The sequence below is a fragment of the Wolffia australiana genome, chromosome 19 (assembly GCF_029677425.1).
Source record: "Wolffia australiana isolate 7733 chromosome 19, ASM2967742v1".
NCBI lineage: Eukaryota > Viridiplantae > Streptophyta > Magnoliopsida > Alismatales > Araceae > Wolffia > Wolffia australiana.
In genome coordinates this window covers 136,550-154,045 of record NC_135853.1, presented here as the reverse complement: position 1 = coordinate 154,045, position 17,496 = coordinate 136,550, and positions in this window count along the sequence as shown.

Below are 17,496 nucleotides of genomic sequence, written 5' to 3'. Positions count from 1 at the left end.
CGGGGCGGGTAGACCCGACTACCGTGATCACCCCGACCCGGACCTTGCTGATGATTACGAGGTCCCTGATCGCCCATTTTACGCGCGCATCGCCACCGTGCGCCTAGCTAGGAGCCCGTCGCGACCACAGGATGTCGCGCTTGGGACATGCATCGCCCGCGGGACGACTACGCCCGTGGCTACGACGGGGTCCCTTATGCTCGACCTGATCTCCCAATACGTCAGTACGAGCGCGACCCGAGCCGTGACTATCCGGCACGTCGGTTCGACCCCGTTCTTCCCCGTGGTCCGCGGTTCGACGAGCCCCCGGCGCGGCGAGACTACCACGGCCGCCACCCCCGCCATATTACGGGGCTGACGGTGCATGCCCACCACCACATCGTCCGGTGCCTTTGGACCGAGCACCGCGGGATGGTCATCCCTACCACGGGGGCGACCGCGGACACGACCCATTCCCGCCCGTCGCCCCATGGACCAGCGGCGAGGACTACCCGTGCCCGGCGGCACTATGATGACGACGGCGTCGCGCGAGGAGCATCGTGCGCACGCATCCAGAGGAGCGTGCGCGCCCGGCGACCCGTCTCACGAGGGCTCGAGGAAGCCCAAGGAGTTCATTGACTGGGAATCAAAAATGAACTCGTATTTCAGGTGGTACAGGATGGATGACGACCTTTGCGTCGAGTGCGGAGACACGGCAGCGGACAAGCCAAGATCTTTTGGGAGAATGAGCAATTCTCGGCGAACGACGCGAGGACAGCCCATCATGTCGTGGGCAGAAATGGCGCGAAGCTAAGGAACAAGTCGTTCCTCGTCAGTACCAGATGACACTCTTCCTCGTGGCTCGACCTTAAGCAAGGTCGACTCCCGGTGTCGGAGTACATCGAGGCTTTCGAGGAATGCCGGATGCGTTGCCGTTTCGTGGAGGATCCCCGCGTCATCATCGGCCTCTTCGCCCACGGCCTTCGGCCCGCCTTGCGCAGCAAGGTCCTTGACTGCCAACCGGCAGAGGTCGACGAGGCATACCACCTAGTGGAACACATGGATCCGCCTGTCGAAGACACCCCGGCGCCCAACGCGCACACCACGCCGCGAGTTCCTACGGTTCGGCTTGCACCCGCTCGTTCCACCCTACCCGCGACCACTCGGGCCGCACCGGTCACCGGGGGCCAAGGAACGACCCCAACCACCTCAGTGGGGTCTACCCCGCAAGCCCGGGCCTCGACCGGCGATGCCCCGGCCCGTAGCGCTGCACCAAGTCAAGCACACATCACGTGCTACAAATGCCAAGGACGAGGGCACCGGGCACACCAATGCCCATCTACACTTTTGATTGATGTCGGGGAAACCGAACAGGATTATTGCGATGGAGCCGACGTACCCCAGGAGGACCACTATCACGGGAACGAGGAATGCGCCCTTGAGTACGAGGAGCCCGATGGACAGATAGGATTCATCCAGATCATCGAGGCGCGAGGAGCCCCACCCGTGACAGGCCGTGCGTCCGTCCGGCCGTTAGCCAACATCGCTGTCGACACACCCGGCAGCAATAGAGATAGGATATCACCGCGGGTTGACAACTCCACTAGACTTCCACGGGCTGCTCAACAGCCGACACCGTTCGTTGATGCGGCCACCCGTACATCGATCTTCTACACGTACATCAAGATCAACGGCAAGGCGTGCAAGGTGATCGTGGATAGCGGTAGTTGCATCAACGCGATCTCAGATACTATGGTCAGCGGCTTAGGGTTGACTTTGATAGAGCACCCCACGTCGTACGACATTTTGTGGATCGACGCTTCATCACTATCTGTGAAGCGTCAGTGCCGCGTCCCCCTGAAGGTGAACACATACGCCGAGGACGTACTCTGTGATGTACTACCCATGAAGGTGGGTAGCATCATCCTCGGTCGGCCATGGTTATATGATCACGACGTCACCTTAGCAGGGCGCGTGAACACCTGCTCCTTTATGCACCAGGGGCGACGAGTTACGTGGCACCCGTACACCACGAAGCCGGCCAGCAAGCTGGCCGCGACCCGACCAGTAGGGTTAGTGATAGTCCGAGGACCCTTATTCACTCGCGACCTTGGCCGCGAGGGTGACGATACACCTATGTGTCTGGCCGTCACCCTTGACGTCCCTGCTGACAGTGCAGTGACCCCTCGCACCCCAGAGGTTGAGGCTCTCCTATCGGAGTTCGGAGATGTCTTCCCGGAAGAGCTACCAAGCGGATTACCCCCGATGAGGAACATACAGCATGCCATCGACTTGGTGCCCGGCGCGTCGCTTCCGAACCTACCGCATTACCGCATGGAGCCGCCGAAGTACGAGGAGTTGCTACGGCAAGTGAGGGAGCTTTTGGGGAAGGGCCTCATTCAGGAGAGCATGAGCCCCTGCGCAGTACCCGCTCTCCTAGCGCCGAAGAAGGATGGCACGTGGCGCATGTGTTGCGATAGCCGTGCCATCAACAAGATAACGGTCAAGTACCGTTTTCCCATTCCGCGTGTGCAGGATCTATTCGACATGATGGCAGGATCCACTATCTTCTCCAAGATAGACTTGAGGAGTGGATACCATCAAGTACGGATCCGTCCTGGCGACGAATGGAAGACCGCCTTTAAGATAAAGGACGATTTATATGAGTGGAGGGTTATGCCTTTCGGCCTCTCCAACGCGCCCAGTACCTTCCAACGTCTCATGAACGAGGTACTGCGCGCCTTCATAGGGAAGTTCGTGGTCGTCTACTTCGACGACATCCTCGTCTACAGCAGATCCAGAGACGAGCATGCAGACCACCTTCGGCAGGTCTGCACCATCCTACGGCAGGAGCAGCTCTACGCCCACCCCAAGAAGTGTAGCTTCCTTGCGTCCGAGGTTGCCTTCTTAGGGTTCATCGTGTCCGCCCAGGGCGTTGCCGCCGACCCGGAGAAGGTCCGGGCCATCACGTCGTGGCCGACCCCGGCAAGCATGCACGACGTTAGGAGTTTCATAGGACTGGCGACCTTCTATAGACGATTCATACGGAATTTCAGTTCCGTTACGGCCCCCATCACCGACTGCCTCAAGGAGGAGTCGTTCGCCTGGACACCGGCAGCAGAGAGAGCTTTCCACCAGATAAAGCTCATGATGACACAGGCGCCGGTACTACGACTTCCCGACTTCGGGAAAGTGTTCGAGGTTACATGCGATGCCTCAGGTATCGACATCGGAGGCGTCCTCAGCCAGGAGGGCCACCCCGTCGAGTTCTTCAGCGAAAAGCTGAATGATGCAAAGCTTCGATATTCCACGTACGACAAGGAGTTCTACGCGGTCATCCAAGCCTTACGGCATTGGAGACACTACCTCCTATCATCGGAGTTCGTGCTCTTCTCGGATCACGAGGCGCTCAAGTACCTGCACTCGCAGCAGAAACTGAGCGATCGGCACGCCAGGTGGGTCGAGTACCTACAGGACTACACCTTCGTCATCAAGCACAAGAAGGGCAAGGACAACGTTGTAGCCGACGCCCTCAGCCGGAGAATTCACGTGCTCAACGTCATGAAGGTGACAGTCTTGGGGTTCGAGACCATCCGAGATGGGTACGATAACTGCCCTGATTTCGGCCCCATCATCGCGGAAGTCCGACGAGGACCATCCCAGGATTACAAGGACTATGTCCTTACTGACGGATACCTGTTCTTTAAGAACAGATTGTGCGTACCCCGCACATCACTACGTGACTTCCTCACTTGGGAATGTCACGCCGGAGGCCTTAGCGGTCATTTCGGCCGCGACAAGACGATCGCCGCCATGGAAGGCCAATTCTACTGGCCTTCCCTAAAGCGCGATGTTGGCAACATAGTTGCCCAGTGCCGTGTATGTGCCTTGGCCAAGCAGGTCAAGAAGAGCGCCGGACTTTATACCCCATTGCCGACGCCGAGGCGTCCCTGGGACGACGTGAGCATGGACTTCGTCTTGGGACTGCCCCGCACCGCGAGGCACTACGACTCCATCATGGTAGTCGTGGATAGGTTTTCGAAGATGGCCCACTTCGTGCCCTGCGCGAAGACGTCTGACGCCGTGAAGGTCGCCCAGATCTTCTTCCGAGAGATCGTGCGCCTCCATGGCCTGCCATCCTCGATCGTGTCCGATCGTGACGTGCGCTTCACGAGTTACTTCTGGAGGACCCTGTGGAGCCTCTTGGGCACGAAGCTCAAGTTCTCGACTGCCTACCATCCGCAGACCGACGGTCAGACGGAGGTGGTCAATCGTAGCTTGGGCAACCTACTACGTTCCCTCGTAGGCGAACACCTCGCGTCTTGGGATCTTGTCATACCACGCGCTGAGTTCGCATACAACTCCTCGGTGAACAGAACCACCGGGTTGAGCCCCTTTGAGATCGCCTACGGCCAGGCACCCCGTCGACCCCTAGACCTAGCTCCCATAGATCCTCATGTTAGGGTTTCCGAGGACGCACTTGCATTTGCCCAGCATGTCTCTGCATTACATCATCGCATTCATGATAGGATCACGCAGCAAAATGCATTGTACAAGCAAGCCGCCGACTTGCATCGCCGACCCAGAGCATTTGACGTGGGAGACCTAGTGATGGTCAGACTCAGGCCGGAGAGATACTCTCCCGGGACGGCAACGAAGCTGCATGCTCGCAGCGCCGGCCCGTTCCGGATCCTCCGTAGAGTGGGCGACAACGCGTATGTCATCGAAATTCCTCCTACGTGGGGAATAGGCTCTACATTCAACGTGGCGGACCTAGCTCAGTACCGGGCCCCTTCTTCCTCCCCACCCCCAGCCTCTCTAGACCCCTCCAGCGTGAGTGAGTTTGCCGACACCACTCCCCCGATTGTTTCACCCGATAGGCACGAGGCAATCGATTGTGTACTGCAGGAGGTAATTGACCAGGCAGGTGGGGAAGCATCGAGGAGATTCCTAGTACGTTGGGCGGGCCACACCTGCGCGGACGACACGTGGATTACAGAACAGGAGCTCCGACGCCTCCGTCCCGACCTCCTTCCACCGTCGCCGATCCTCCACCCTGACTCGCCGGAGTCGAGTCCTTCCCACCCCGGGAGGGTTGATGGCGCGTCACCACAGGACGTCATCGAGCCAGCAGCAGAGGAGCAGTAGGACTTCCCCGACCCAGCACCCGAGGAGCCGGCACTACCCAGCTCGCCACCGAGACGAGTCCAGCCACCACGACGAGCCGCCGCAGCAACACGGGATCCCGCATTCCGTTACTCGGCATGACGCGGACGCCGACCACCGGAGCACACCGTTACAGTCAGTTACTTTATCTTATAGTTTTCCCTTTATTCGTATTGTCGTGTAGCGGGGGAAGGGCCCACAGGAGGAACCCTTTCCCCCCTTTTTTTATGTTGGGCCTGACAAGCCCGTTTCCTATTTTCTTGCTTATTTTCTCTCCCTTTTATTTTGTGTTATTGGACTTAAGGAAGGGCCATCTTCACCCATATATAAGGGGAAGAGGTGGGCGCTTCCCTTACCTTGACCTAAATTTTTTGAAGAATTGCATTTTGAGAAAGAAGGGTCAGGTCGTGGAGAAGAATAGAAGAAAGAAGAAGAAGAGGAGAAAGAAGAAGAAGAAGAGAGGAGGAGGAGAAAGGGAGAGGAAGGAGGAAGGGGAGCCGCCGCCACCGCCGCCGCCGCGCGCCCGCCGCCGCGCGCCCGCCGCCGCGCCGACCGCGCGCCCGCCGCCGCGCCGACCGCGCGCCCGCCGCCGCGCCGACCGCGCGCCCGCCGCCGCGCCGACCGCGCGCCCGCCGCCGCGCCGCCCGCACCGCCGCCGTGCCGTCCGCGCTGCCGCCGTGCCGTCCTCGCCGCCGCCGCGCCGCCGTGCCGCCTGCCGCCGCACCGCTGTGCCGCCGCTCCGCTCACGCCCTCACCAAGCTGTCGCTCCGTGTCGCGCTAGCCGTGACCGCCGTCGTCCGACCGCGGCAACATCGCCGCCGTGCTCGTGACGTCGTCCCACCGCACTGCTCGCCGTCGACCACGCCACCCTGCACCGCTCCGCGCCGACTGCGCGCAACCGCCCCTCCGCACCAGTCAACCTCCGGCGCCCCCGACAACTCCCTCCTCCGGAACCAGTTGGTACGAAGATCCCGTCGCCAGCGCGACGAAGGTACTCTGCTTCCCTCGCCTCTTTACGTCATTTATTTCCTTCAGTATTCTTTCGTATTGCCTCCACCGCGCTCGGGTTAGATAGGTGAGTGAGACAGATTGAGAGAACGACGAAACAAAGACGAGCGTCTTACCTGCCCGGTACGAGTCGGGACGCCCCGACGCGCGTGAGCGTTCCAGTGGGAGTTATCCCCATTCGACGGCGTGCGCGCCCTCGACCCGCCTCGGACGACTTGGAGGGCTGGTTCAACCTAGCTAGGTGACCCCGTCCCCGCTCCGGATCGGCTCTCGTAGCTTGTCGGCGCATTGCACGTACCATCGTAGAACCATCGTCCTCGTTATCGTCATACATGCATTTCTGTTCCCCGCATATCCATCGGTTGACGTCGTGGACGTAACCCGATTAGTTAGTGATACGACACCGAGTTCCTACCCTCGGTGACGGTCGGACGCCGTTGAGACGACGTCCGGCATCATATATGATAGCATTTAAATATGCATGATATAGGACATAAGTAATCAAGTATGAGAGCCTAGTTAGGTTACATTTACATAAAAATATTCGGAGTTTTCTATCATTTTTGCTAAATTTTCCACGGATGATCAGGTTTGTGAATTTTAGAAGAATTAGAAGTTCAAACTTGCTGATAGTGTGTTGTTTCGCAAGGCTTCCGTTTGCTGCAACAGGAAAGTAGGTTCTCAAGCGAATGAGCAGATTAGCAAGCTCGCAGGCAGCATGCTCAACCAGAGCAGAAGTGCCAACACAAGCGCGTAACGTCAACATTGTGATAAGGGGAGTAGTACGAGGACAAATGTTCTTATTATAACTACTAAACTCAATTTTTAAAAAAGCATTTTATTTTGGATTAAAACCTTCTTGGCTAACCATAATGTAGGACTTAGAGAAATGTGTCATTGTCGTGCTTAAACTTGCATCGCTCAATGTCTCATTTATACAGAAAGACACACGGCAACATATGCGGCCCGAGCTGGTTGAAGTGGATCCAACGGCTGCTCGTGGGCGGAAAAAATCAAACGACTGGGAAGAAAGAAGAGAGGCGGGAAAGGAAATAAGAAAAGGAGGAAGCAGGGAATAGAGGGCTGCATTCGGGATTGCAGCAGGCATCGGGAAGGCAGCGGAGAAGAAAAGAAAGAAAGGAACACCATCCTCTTGCGGAGATCCTTCCTTGTTCAGATCCGATTCACGCTCGTGAACCGGCCAAGCTCCAGGCGTAAGGTGTGGAGCCATGAAGAAAGGTTGAGTCGAGGAGCATCACCGAGGAGGTAACAAGAGGTGCCTGAGTAGTCACGCTATTCTAGTCTTCGTGTCGAGCCGAGCAAACGAATCTTTATGTTAAATATCAAGTAGTTTGGAATTTCTTTCAGAATCAGAATGACATTATTACCGCTACTGTTTCAGTAAATTTTGTTCAATGTCACTAGTTTAAATGGTCAACCAAGATTAGCTATTCAATTCAACTCGTGGACCTATAAACAGGTACCTAATCTAGGTACAAACCCCCCCTCCTTGTGTTCGATCTTCGACTCACCATCTGCAGCTCTATTGAGTTAAATAAACAAATTATTGTGAGTTATTGTGTAAGTTGGAATTATACAACGATTAATTTGGAACTGAAATTTCGACTTAACACATATTAAAAAAATGGAGTGATTATGGGGGCATCAAAACGGAGGAGATTCAACATGTCAGAGATCACACAGATATGTCTGGAGGTTGGGACATGAAGAACTCAACATTTCTCACCTGAAGATCATAGAAATCACGAATATGATGCAAGAGAGATTATTGTGTCATGGGTTTTGAAATGCTGTTACAATTCTAATACTAGTCTTCTATAATGGAAGTCATTTTGTCTCAATCAATGTCATCAAATTCAACGAAACATTTTTCATTAGTTTAACCTATTTTGACATCTTCACTTTACAATAAGTTTCTCCCCAACACTTTGTTCACTAGTTTGGAGTTTGGAATTTATGTCAAACTGAGCTAACACCAGGAAACATATTGATTATTCATTTTACTCCATGGGACATCTTCAATTCATGTGACATACATGAGCTCCTTACTAGTCGCCTTAGGGGTGATCCTTGTCCATTTGGGGTGCTTTATGATGCACACACCATCATAGACTTGGCTGGCCACTAATTTTTTCTTCTTTGGGATCCCCTTTGAATTCATCACATAGAACACAATGAATTTTAGATGCCTCTAGAAAAAATCAGTTTCTCTGCCTGTTCATATTGATGTCAACCTTTTTCTAGGGGGCGACCTTGGTAATTATCAAACATAAATGTTGTTCAGGTCCATTCTTCATGAAATATTGGAATACCTTAGATCGCAGTACATAGTGCTTTTTTGACAGGGTCAAGCCCTTGATCGTTAGATGTATCATGGTGTCTGAATTCCCACCAGCTAGTTCCGCAATATAGAACCATCACTGGATGAAATATTGGATGTCTCCTTGTTACTAGAAGAAAAATCACTCAGACATGACTTAAGAAGTCTTTCAAAACGAGCCTGATGGATTCCACCATGTCTTCAAAGCATGAAACAAGAATGCTCTATGGGACTACCTCAATAAAAGAAGTGGAGAATGCTCCAAGAACTACTACTCACAGTTGTCCTATATCACAACCTGATGACTATCAATACGTCATCAAATGTTTAGACTTTTTGAGCATAAAAGCATCAATTGTATCCATCTAATTCATGTTGGTTGCCATCCATATGCATTGTTTTATAAATTTACTAACCCCACTTGATTCTTTGAATCAAGTGGATTATATCTGACAATTTTGATTAATGAGGTCAGAAATAGAGTAAGGCAGCCAAAGGAAGACGAAATGGATCAGGGGGAGCTGGCGAGAAATCAGGAAGAAGAAAATTCCAAAAATGCCCCCGGGGCATGTTTTAAGAGAAACCTATAAATACTCTTTTAAGAGTTCATTGTGGGTTGTTCAGAAATTCTGTCCAAGGAGGCTAGGGCTTGGGGAAGAAGGAGTTCTGCACCCTCCAAGAGCTGATGAGCATTGGAGCTGGAGAGAAGGAGCAAGCTGTGGAGTAGTTTGGGCAACACGATCTCCACCTCGCCGCAAGGGTCGTGAAACCAGGTCGGAGTGATTCCCCAAATTTCAGTTCTATGTAATTCTCCCATTCAGACAATCAAGATTGGGTTGGAAGATTCATACCATTGATCTTCTAACGTTTCCAATTGACATTGTTCTTGTTTTAGTTAATTGCACGTTCTTTGTTCATTCAAATCGTTTTTCCTTTTGTTTCCCCCACAAGTCCATTGTTCTCCTATCAATAGAGTTCAAGATTCTCCCCTGTAGCAGCAGCCAAGCCGCCAGCAACCAAGGACGTGCACAGCAGGGCTACGCACGCCCAAGGCTGCCTGCAGCCAACGCTGCACACAGCCCGCACCGTCAATGGGTCTTGCCCGCGCGCAGCTAGCGCTGCTAGCACGCCACGCCTGTACACAGCGGCGACGGCGCACGGGCAAGCCGTGCGCAGCCAGCCACCACGCGCAGGCACGCTTGCGCACAGCATCTGTCGTGCGCAGGCAGAGCCCGTGCATTACGGCACGCGCGCGCAAGCAAAGCCTGCGCACAGCAAGGCTGCGCGCAAGTCTACGCCCGCGCACCGCAAGCGCCGTGCGCAGGCGCACCCACGTGCAGTAATCTACACGCGTGCGCGCAACCTACATACGCTCCTGCAAAACCTTCTGCAGACAGCTAAGGCCGTGAGCAGAAGGAGCCACAAGAGCGCCCGCTAGGTGTTTGTGTACTTGCCTAAAAGGGTAAAAGTGAATAGTTCAGTAAAGAAACTATTTACTGAGGCTTCTTCTTAGTTGGTTCGTCTAAAAAGAATACTCTGTGGGACTTTACTGAGGATAAATTTACTGATTATTACTGTTGAATTTGAAAGACTGAGTATAAACATACATTGAATCGAAAAGGAAATTACTCTTGATTTACCTGCTCCTTGTGGATCGACACCCCACTTACCCTAAGGTTGTGAGGTTATAAATATTGTTGCATAAGCTCAATCCTCACACAATTTAACTGATAAATAACCAGTAAAAATACACCTAAATTTGAGCTTATCACAACCCAATCCAGGCGTAACCTTATTTGGTACCAAACACTCTGACTCCCTATGGCTGATCTCCTTGGAAATGTCCCATGTCATGACAAAATTATTGTACCTCCTCAGGTTAAACATTTTGACTGCAATAGTATCTCTTGTACTTATTAGAGTTTCAATCGACAAGGATTCTACAGCTCACATAAAGTGGACGATTTAACTCTTAATTGAATACAAATTAAACAAAATAAAGATAACAATGCAAACACAATAGTTAAATTTCTTGAATAGGGTGATATCTTAACACCCTTGACTTACTTTTAATTAGACTTGAGTTGTCTCTGATTTAGACTTGGCTATAACTCAGGGTTGACTTTGACATAGGGTTGAGTTGGAATTAGGTCTACCTTAACTAGGGTGACCTTGATCTTAGGTTAGTTAGACCATGTTGATTTTGATTAGACCCATGACTTTGGCTGACATCAACTAAACATTGGCTTTTGTAGACTTTGATATGACCATTTACTTCCTTTACCTTTGACTATACTTGACTCGTGGTTGCCTTAGTCTTGACCCATAATCTTGAATTGGATAGTATTGATATTTGATATAGAGAGTATCTTTCACTTGGTTCAATTTTAATTGAGGTTGAATTAGACTTAGGGTTTAAGTTCACTTACCATGAAATATTTATAGTATTACAGAGAAGATAAAGATGGAAATCCAAAAATCAGAAGACAAACTTCAAATAAGGACAAGATAAATACTATTAACCAGAAATTGAAGAGAGAGATATTCATTTCTAGACCTATGCGTAATGACATACAGATAGGTAGATGTGTGTTGAAATAAATTAATTTAGAAAAACATGAATATGAAACTAACATTTCAAAGTATATGAATTTAAGAGTGAAAATTAAGCTTTAAGGCCATTTTTAGCGCAATGCTTTAATGTGTTTTTGATGAATGTTCAATGTGATGCATGCCTCAATATGGGTTCTGATCAAAGCACAATAGGCTCTCAGTCAAGTAGTTGACTGACTGTATGTGAAGATAAAATAAGAGCCTTAGATATATTAAAAGGCTACTTAGTTTGACCATACACGGACCAAGTCAAATCATGTATTTAGGAATTGTAATTTTATGACATGAAGATAAATATAGTTTTTACTATTATTCAAGTATTTGTGTGAATTTATCTTCATTTGATTTGTTGAATAACTTTTTCAAAATCTTAATTACTACCTTCTAGTATTTTAGGCTGAATTTATTGATGATTTAATGAAACTAATTACATGAAGATACTATTATCCAATGGTGATATCTTTATTTAAAAGTTTATAATTATTTTAAATCTCAAGTCCTTGGCATAACGGTTAGCTTTTTCTCTAAACTCTAGAAAGGTATTTTCAATTGATGGTAAAATTATAAATATAAAAATCAAAATTAAAATGATTATTATTTTGTAATGCTTAATCATAATCAATAAAAATGACTGTTTGACTTTTCACAGATTACCGTTATGCCCTTTTTGATTTTCAAGTCCATAAATGTTGTTTTAGCCCTAGTTTTCAACTCCTTTCTCCTTGCCCTTTGAAAATCGCAGTCCAAAAGTTAGAGAGATCTCTCAGTTCCTAAAGCAATTTTGAAGCAGTTTTTGAGAATTCTTTGAAGAATTTTTTTTAAATCAATCCAAGTCCATAGAACTTAGAATCGTGGTTTTTGGGGCGGGGTATTTCAAGATTCAAAGAATAGAAGGCGAAGATCCAAATTTTGCACATCCTCGACCTTGTGATAATTTTATAATTTTTAGTATATCTTTGAAGAAATTTTGAGACTTTGATTAACATATGAATTATTTTTAACATGCATAAAAAACCAAGGAAATTTTAATTGCATCATTTGGTTGAGCTTGAAAAGAGTTACAAGGGTTTAAAGTTGGACAAGGAGGAATTGTACGGTAAACAAAGGACGTTGAAAGATTTATCTCTGGAGTTTCTATGATTTGTTTTTGGATACTTTGTGTGAAATAAAAGTTGTGCAAAATTGTGTTTAAAAACCGTTCCAGGTGTAATCATTACATTTGGTGCAGGAGTGAGAAAGATATTTTAGTTTTAAGCATCAAAGATCAAACGCGAATCGAAAATTTTTATCCAAATAAAAATGTGAAGGAAAAGAGGACTGAAGAAAGAACGACCACAAACAAGGAGGTATTAGTAAATGGAAGTCATAGTTATATTTATAAATATTTATCTCTGAATTAATAAAATTTTGACATAAAAGTTTTCTTGTTGAAATACGTAAAATTAGTCCTTATCTTGAATACTATTTTCAGTAGCCATTAATACAAAGTGTTGTTGAGGAGAAGACAATATTCAGAATACTTTTATTGCTAGATCTTTGTAATGACTCATGTTAAGGCTTAGGGGGGCATAAGAAGAAGGCTTTGGGGGCTAAGTTGAAGTAGATTAAGCAATGTCATTCTGTGGAAGCCTTTGAGAGTTGAGGACGACAAAGCTTCATCGACTTTTTCTTTTTTCTTGGTATCCTTATTCGGCCCTATTTCCAAGTGATTTGCTTGGGGGTCATTCACACAAAATTGGTTAGGGCACATCATCACCTTGGGCCGGATACCCCCCAACAGCATTAAGGATTAGCCTAAGCTGTCTAAAAAAATAATTGTGTTTCCCATTTCCTCTACCTCATTTCTTAAGTAGAAAATTCCTATGCTAATTAAAATAAAACTATAATATAAATGGAGAACCTAATTCACCCCCCCTCTTAAGTTATTCTTTGGCCACCTAAACTAACAAGTGGTATTTGAACCTACCTAGACTTAGAACCGTGACAGGTGTCTAGGAGTAAATCCTGTGGCTAGGGATAATGACTTTAGACCTACCTTGTTTGATGGAACAAATTTCTCCTATTGGAAGAATAGGATGAGAATGTTTCTTATGGGGATTAGTATTGCACTAAGGAAAATAGTGTGTGATCGGTTTGGAGCAGACCTTGATAAGGTCGATGAAATGGAGTTATCTCTTAACACTAGAGCCATGAATATTATCTTACATTGTCTAGACCCATCTGAACATGAGAAGATCTCAACTCTTAGCACAGCTAAGCAGATGTGTGATAAATTATGTACTTTCCATGAAGGTACATCAAGGATAAAGCAAACTAGTTTATCTATTTTAATCACTGAGTTTGAACTTTTCAGGATGAATGAAGGGGAGACGATTAAGGAGATGATGGGGAGCCTAGACAAACTCCCAAACTCCATGAGGTCATTGGCTAAGACATTTACAGATTTTGATATTAATAAAAAAATCTTGAGTTCTCTTTCAGATGAATGGAGCATGAAGGTGACCGCAATTGAAGAATCAAAGGACTTGGATGAAAGACCCGTCGATGAGCTAATGGGTTGATGTTGGACGTCGTCAAGGACATCGTCTGGTCGGTACTGAATCAATGGATCGGTACCTAGATAGTGAGGTCAGCCGTCAACACGAATAAATAACCCTAAACGGGTATACGTAACTATGGTGCACGATGTGAATGTGCCCTACGTGTCGTACTTGCAGGCCCTGACTCGAAGGAGATGCCGAGCTCTAAGCTTCGAAGGGATCGCCAAGTGACAGCGATGATAGCCTCTCAAGCCTCGTCGGAGGAAACAAAGATGACTACGGCATCGAACATAATCAATCTGTAGGGGCCCACGCATAACGGACGAACTCGTCTATACCAGTAAAGACGTTCACTTGTCGTAGTTTATGCGCAACTTTCTCTCTCGCCTACCTAACCCGAGCATGGAGGAGTCAATATGCTACTAAGGATAATGTAACGAGCAGGCCAAGAAGGACGTACCTTGTCGGCCTGTGGCTCATTGTGCAAATTCTTTTATGACAGCGGCAGCCGGCGCGGGTGAGGTGGAGAGGTGCCAGAGAGGATTGGCGGCTTGACTGGCAGACTAGTGCAGGAGTGGTAGGGTGGAGGCGAGGTCGAGGTGAGCGAGAGAGCCACGACCGTGACGTTGGACGGATACAGATCAGCTAACACTGTCGTTGGGTATTTGGATAGCAGGGGGCTGGGTGAACGTTTGCCGTAGGCCAATCTGGATCAGCAGCAGATGGTGCGTAGGGAGTGAGTCACAAATCTGATGTCAGGAGGGCACCAGATTATGAGCCAGCGGCAGCCTCAAACCAAATGGCAAGATGTGGTGCTTCCCCGGTGTCCGAAGTCGTCAATTGATGTTGCTCCGGGCAGGTGCGGTCAGACCACGCAAGAGGCCAAAAGGGGGCGGCGATCGAGAAGGGGCACAATTGCCTTCGGATAGCTAAACAGTGGCATTGCTCGGAGAGATCTCACGACTGCAGGATGGGCTCTCTCATCACACATGAGATGAAAAAATAGAGAAAAAAGGAATTAAAGGCACGTGACCAAGCTTCTTCAAGTAAGAGAAAGAAGGAGAAGAGAAAGGACATAGCTTTGAAGAGCGATGAACACTCCACCGATGGAGAAGAGCAGATTGCGATGCTCTCTCACAAGCTAGGACGTCTCCTCAAGAAGAGAGGTAAGCGGTTAGCCTTTGAAAAAGTAAACACTTATTTTAACTACAGAAAAAAGGGACACTTCATATCTGAATTCCCTAAAATGGAGAAGAAAGAAGAAAGGAGAGGTAAGACAAAGGATGGAAACGACCAACAAAATATATTTGAAGATAAGAAGAAGAAGAGAGGCTTTTAAGAAACATGGAGCGAAGAAGATGAAGAACATGCACCAAATGGGAAGGAGCTTGGATCTGAGAGTGAAGATGTAGATAACTGCAGTATGGAAAAATCAGCCCCTGGTGACTTTACTTATGAATCTTCTTCTAAAGTTGATTTAATGGATGATGAATAATTGAAGACATATATAGATGATGTTTTAAGAAAATTTGAGGATGCTAAGAAAAAATTAGAATAGAAAGAAAAGAAAAGATGGAAATTATTAAATCTTTTACAAATGAGGGAGCTAGTTCAGAAAAAGAAAATACTAGATTAAGAGAAGAACTTGATACATGTCTACCCCTTAAAGTAGTTGATAGAAAAGTTGATCGTAACACCAAAATTGATGAACTAGAAGTGGAAAAAAGTAGACTATTAAAGGAGAATGATACATTAGGAAAACAAATAGGTTGTCTCAATGAAGAAATCAATAAGTTGACTAAAGAACTAGAAGAACTTAGGATCTCCTATAGAATGGATAGAACTGAGAGAGATGACATAGGCAAGTAATTAGAAAAATATGCAGATAGCTCAAAGATCCTCAACATGATGTTGGGATCTCATAGACCATCATTCATCAAAGAAGGGCTAGGACACAACCCTTCCTAAATATGAAGATGGATAAGACAATGACAACCGTGAAGAAGGCGGAGGAGGAAATAACAGTAAGCCCCACTCCAAAGAAGAGTATAACATCAACATCAATATCGATGGATGAGAAGAAGAAGAAGACATTGGAGAATATAGACCTGGCATTCAAGAAGACCCGAGCTCAAGAGAGAAGGCCTAGGAGGTCGTATCCCATCCATGAAAGGGAATGGATACATAACAAAATGGATAAGTATGTTTCTTATCCATGTGAGAGTATGCATCCATATCCGCAAACACATGTTCTGAGAAATGTGATGCCATATGGATATGATTATGGTTATATGTCAAGACAACACTTGCACATGGCTATTCTTGTAGGTATGTTTATCCTAGGAATTAGCCTAGTACGTAGCATCATCTCCCTACATCTATTCAGACATATACGTTCCCTCCTAGACATACCATACCTAGGAAATATGATATGGAACTCAATTTTCACCATGTATATACCACTACTACTAGCCCACTTGCAAGGATGACATGGGTTAGGAAATTGACCTAGATTTATTTCAGGTCAGACACGGTCAAAGAGGAGCTGGTACTTAGATAGTGATTGCTCAAGACACATGACCGTTGACTCGTCATGGCTAATATGCATGAGAAACACAAAAGGACGGAAAGTAAATTTTAGGGACAACAAATGTTGACAGATTCTAGGTATGGGGGATGTGAGTTTGAATCACAAAGTTTTGATACAGAATGCTTGTATGTGGAAGGGCTTCATCATAATTTAAATAGCATTAGCCAATTGTGTGATAGCAATCGATGAGTTGAATTCACAAGGACACATGTAACGTCCTTAATTCCGCTAATGGAGAACTATTGTTTAGTGGAAAGTGATTACAAAACATCTATGTTATTGTGTTAGGCCCCTAACTAGGCGGCATTCCTTACCTAGAGGCCTACGTGCTTACTCGGAAGGCGTGTTTGCGTGAGACTCACCATATAATGATTGAGTCATCTATGGGTAGCGATGCCCAAACCTGATCTTTCAGGCCATCGCCCCCGTATGTGGTGATACACTGCACATGGTACGCGTGCCTGTTCACGCCTCAGGTGCAACATATCAGGTGAAGCCCGCACGTGCTGGGCACGCAGATCGGCAGGCTTGAACACGCGCACGCCAGCGCCAAGTGCCAAGCGTGGGCGCCAACCCCTCGTGCGAGCACCAAGTGCTGCGCACAAGTAGGAAGCGCCGCGTATGGGCGCAGGACGTGCAAGCTGGGCGGCGCACTGCGGGTGTAGTGCACGGAGTTGTGCAGGGTACTGTGCAGTGGCCGCGTGGGCAGCGAATGGGCAGCGCGTGGGCAGCGCGTGCATTGGGTGTGCGGGGAACCTTGTAGGGAGACATCCCGCTAGGAGACTAATGTAACATGACGTGCCGGGATCGAGCAGCTCGTGTTTACATCACAAGGAGTTGAGGGAAGAGCAGCGAAGCGACAGCACGGGGAAGACGCTTTTGCAACAGTGACTGGGTGGGCCCGGCTATGTTCTGCTATAGGGCGACAAAGACAGGCATCGGCGGTGCGGAGCGGCGGCTGTATATCCTACGGCGGCATGTACTTTGTTGCGTAAACTAGCGGCGGCACGTCATCCAACGATCATCTCCCCTAAAGCTTCTCTAGGAGACCATAGCGGCAGGCATGTGATGGCGTAACGATGCCACGGCATAGGACAGTTGCATCTACATACTATTGGACTTCAGCGATGATAATGTCCGGCATCGCTTCGATGATGGAGAAGGCTATAAACTAACTACTAGTGGACGGAGGTAGGCATCGGCAGCAAAGGCAGCGGCGGTTCATCCTGCGACGGCATGTACTTCGTGGCGGTGAACGA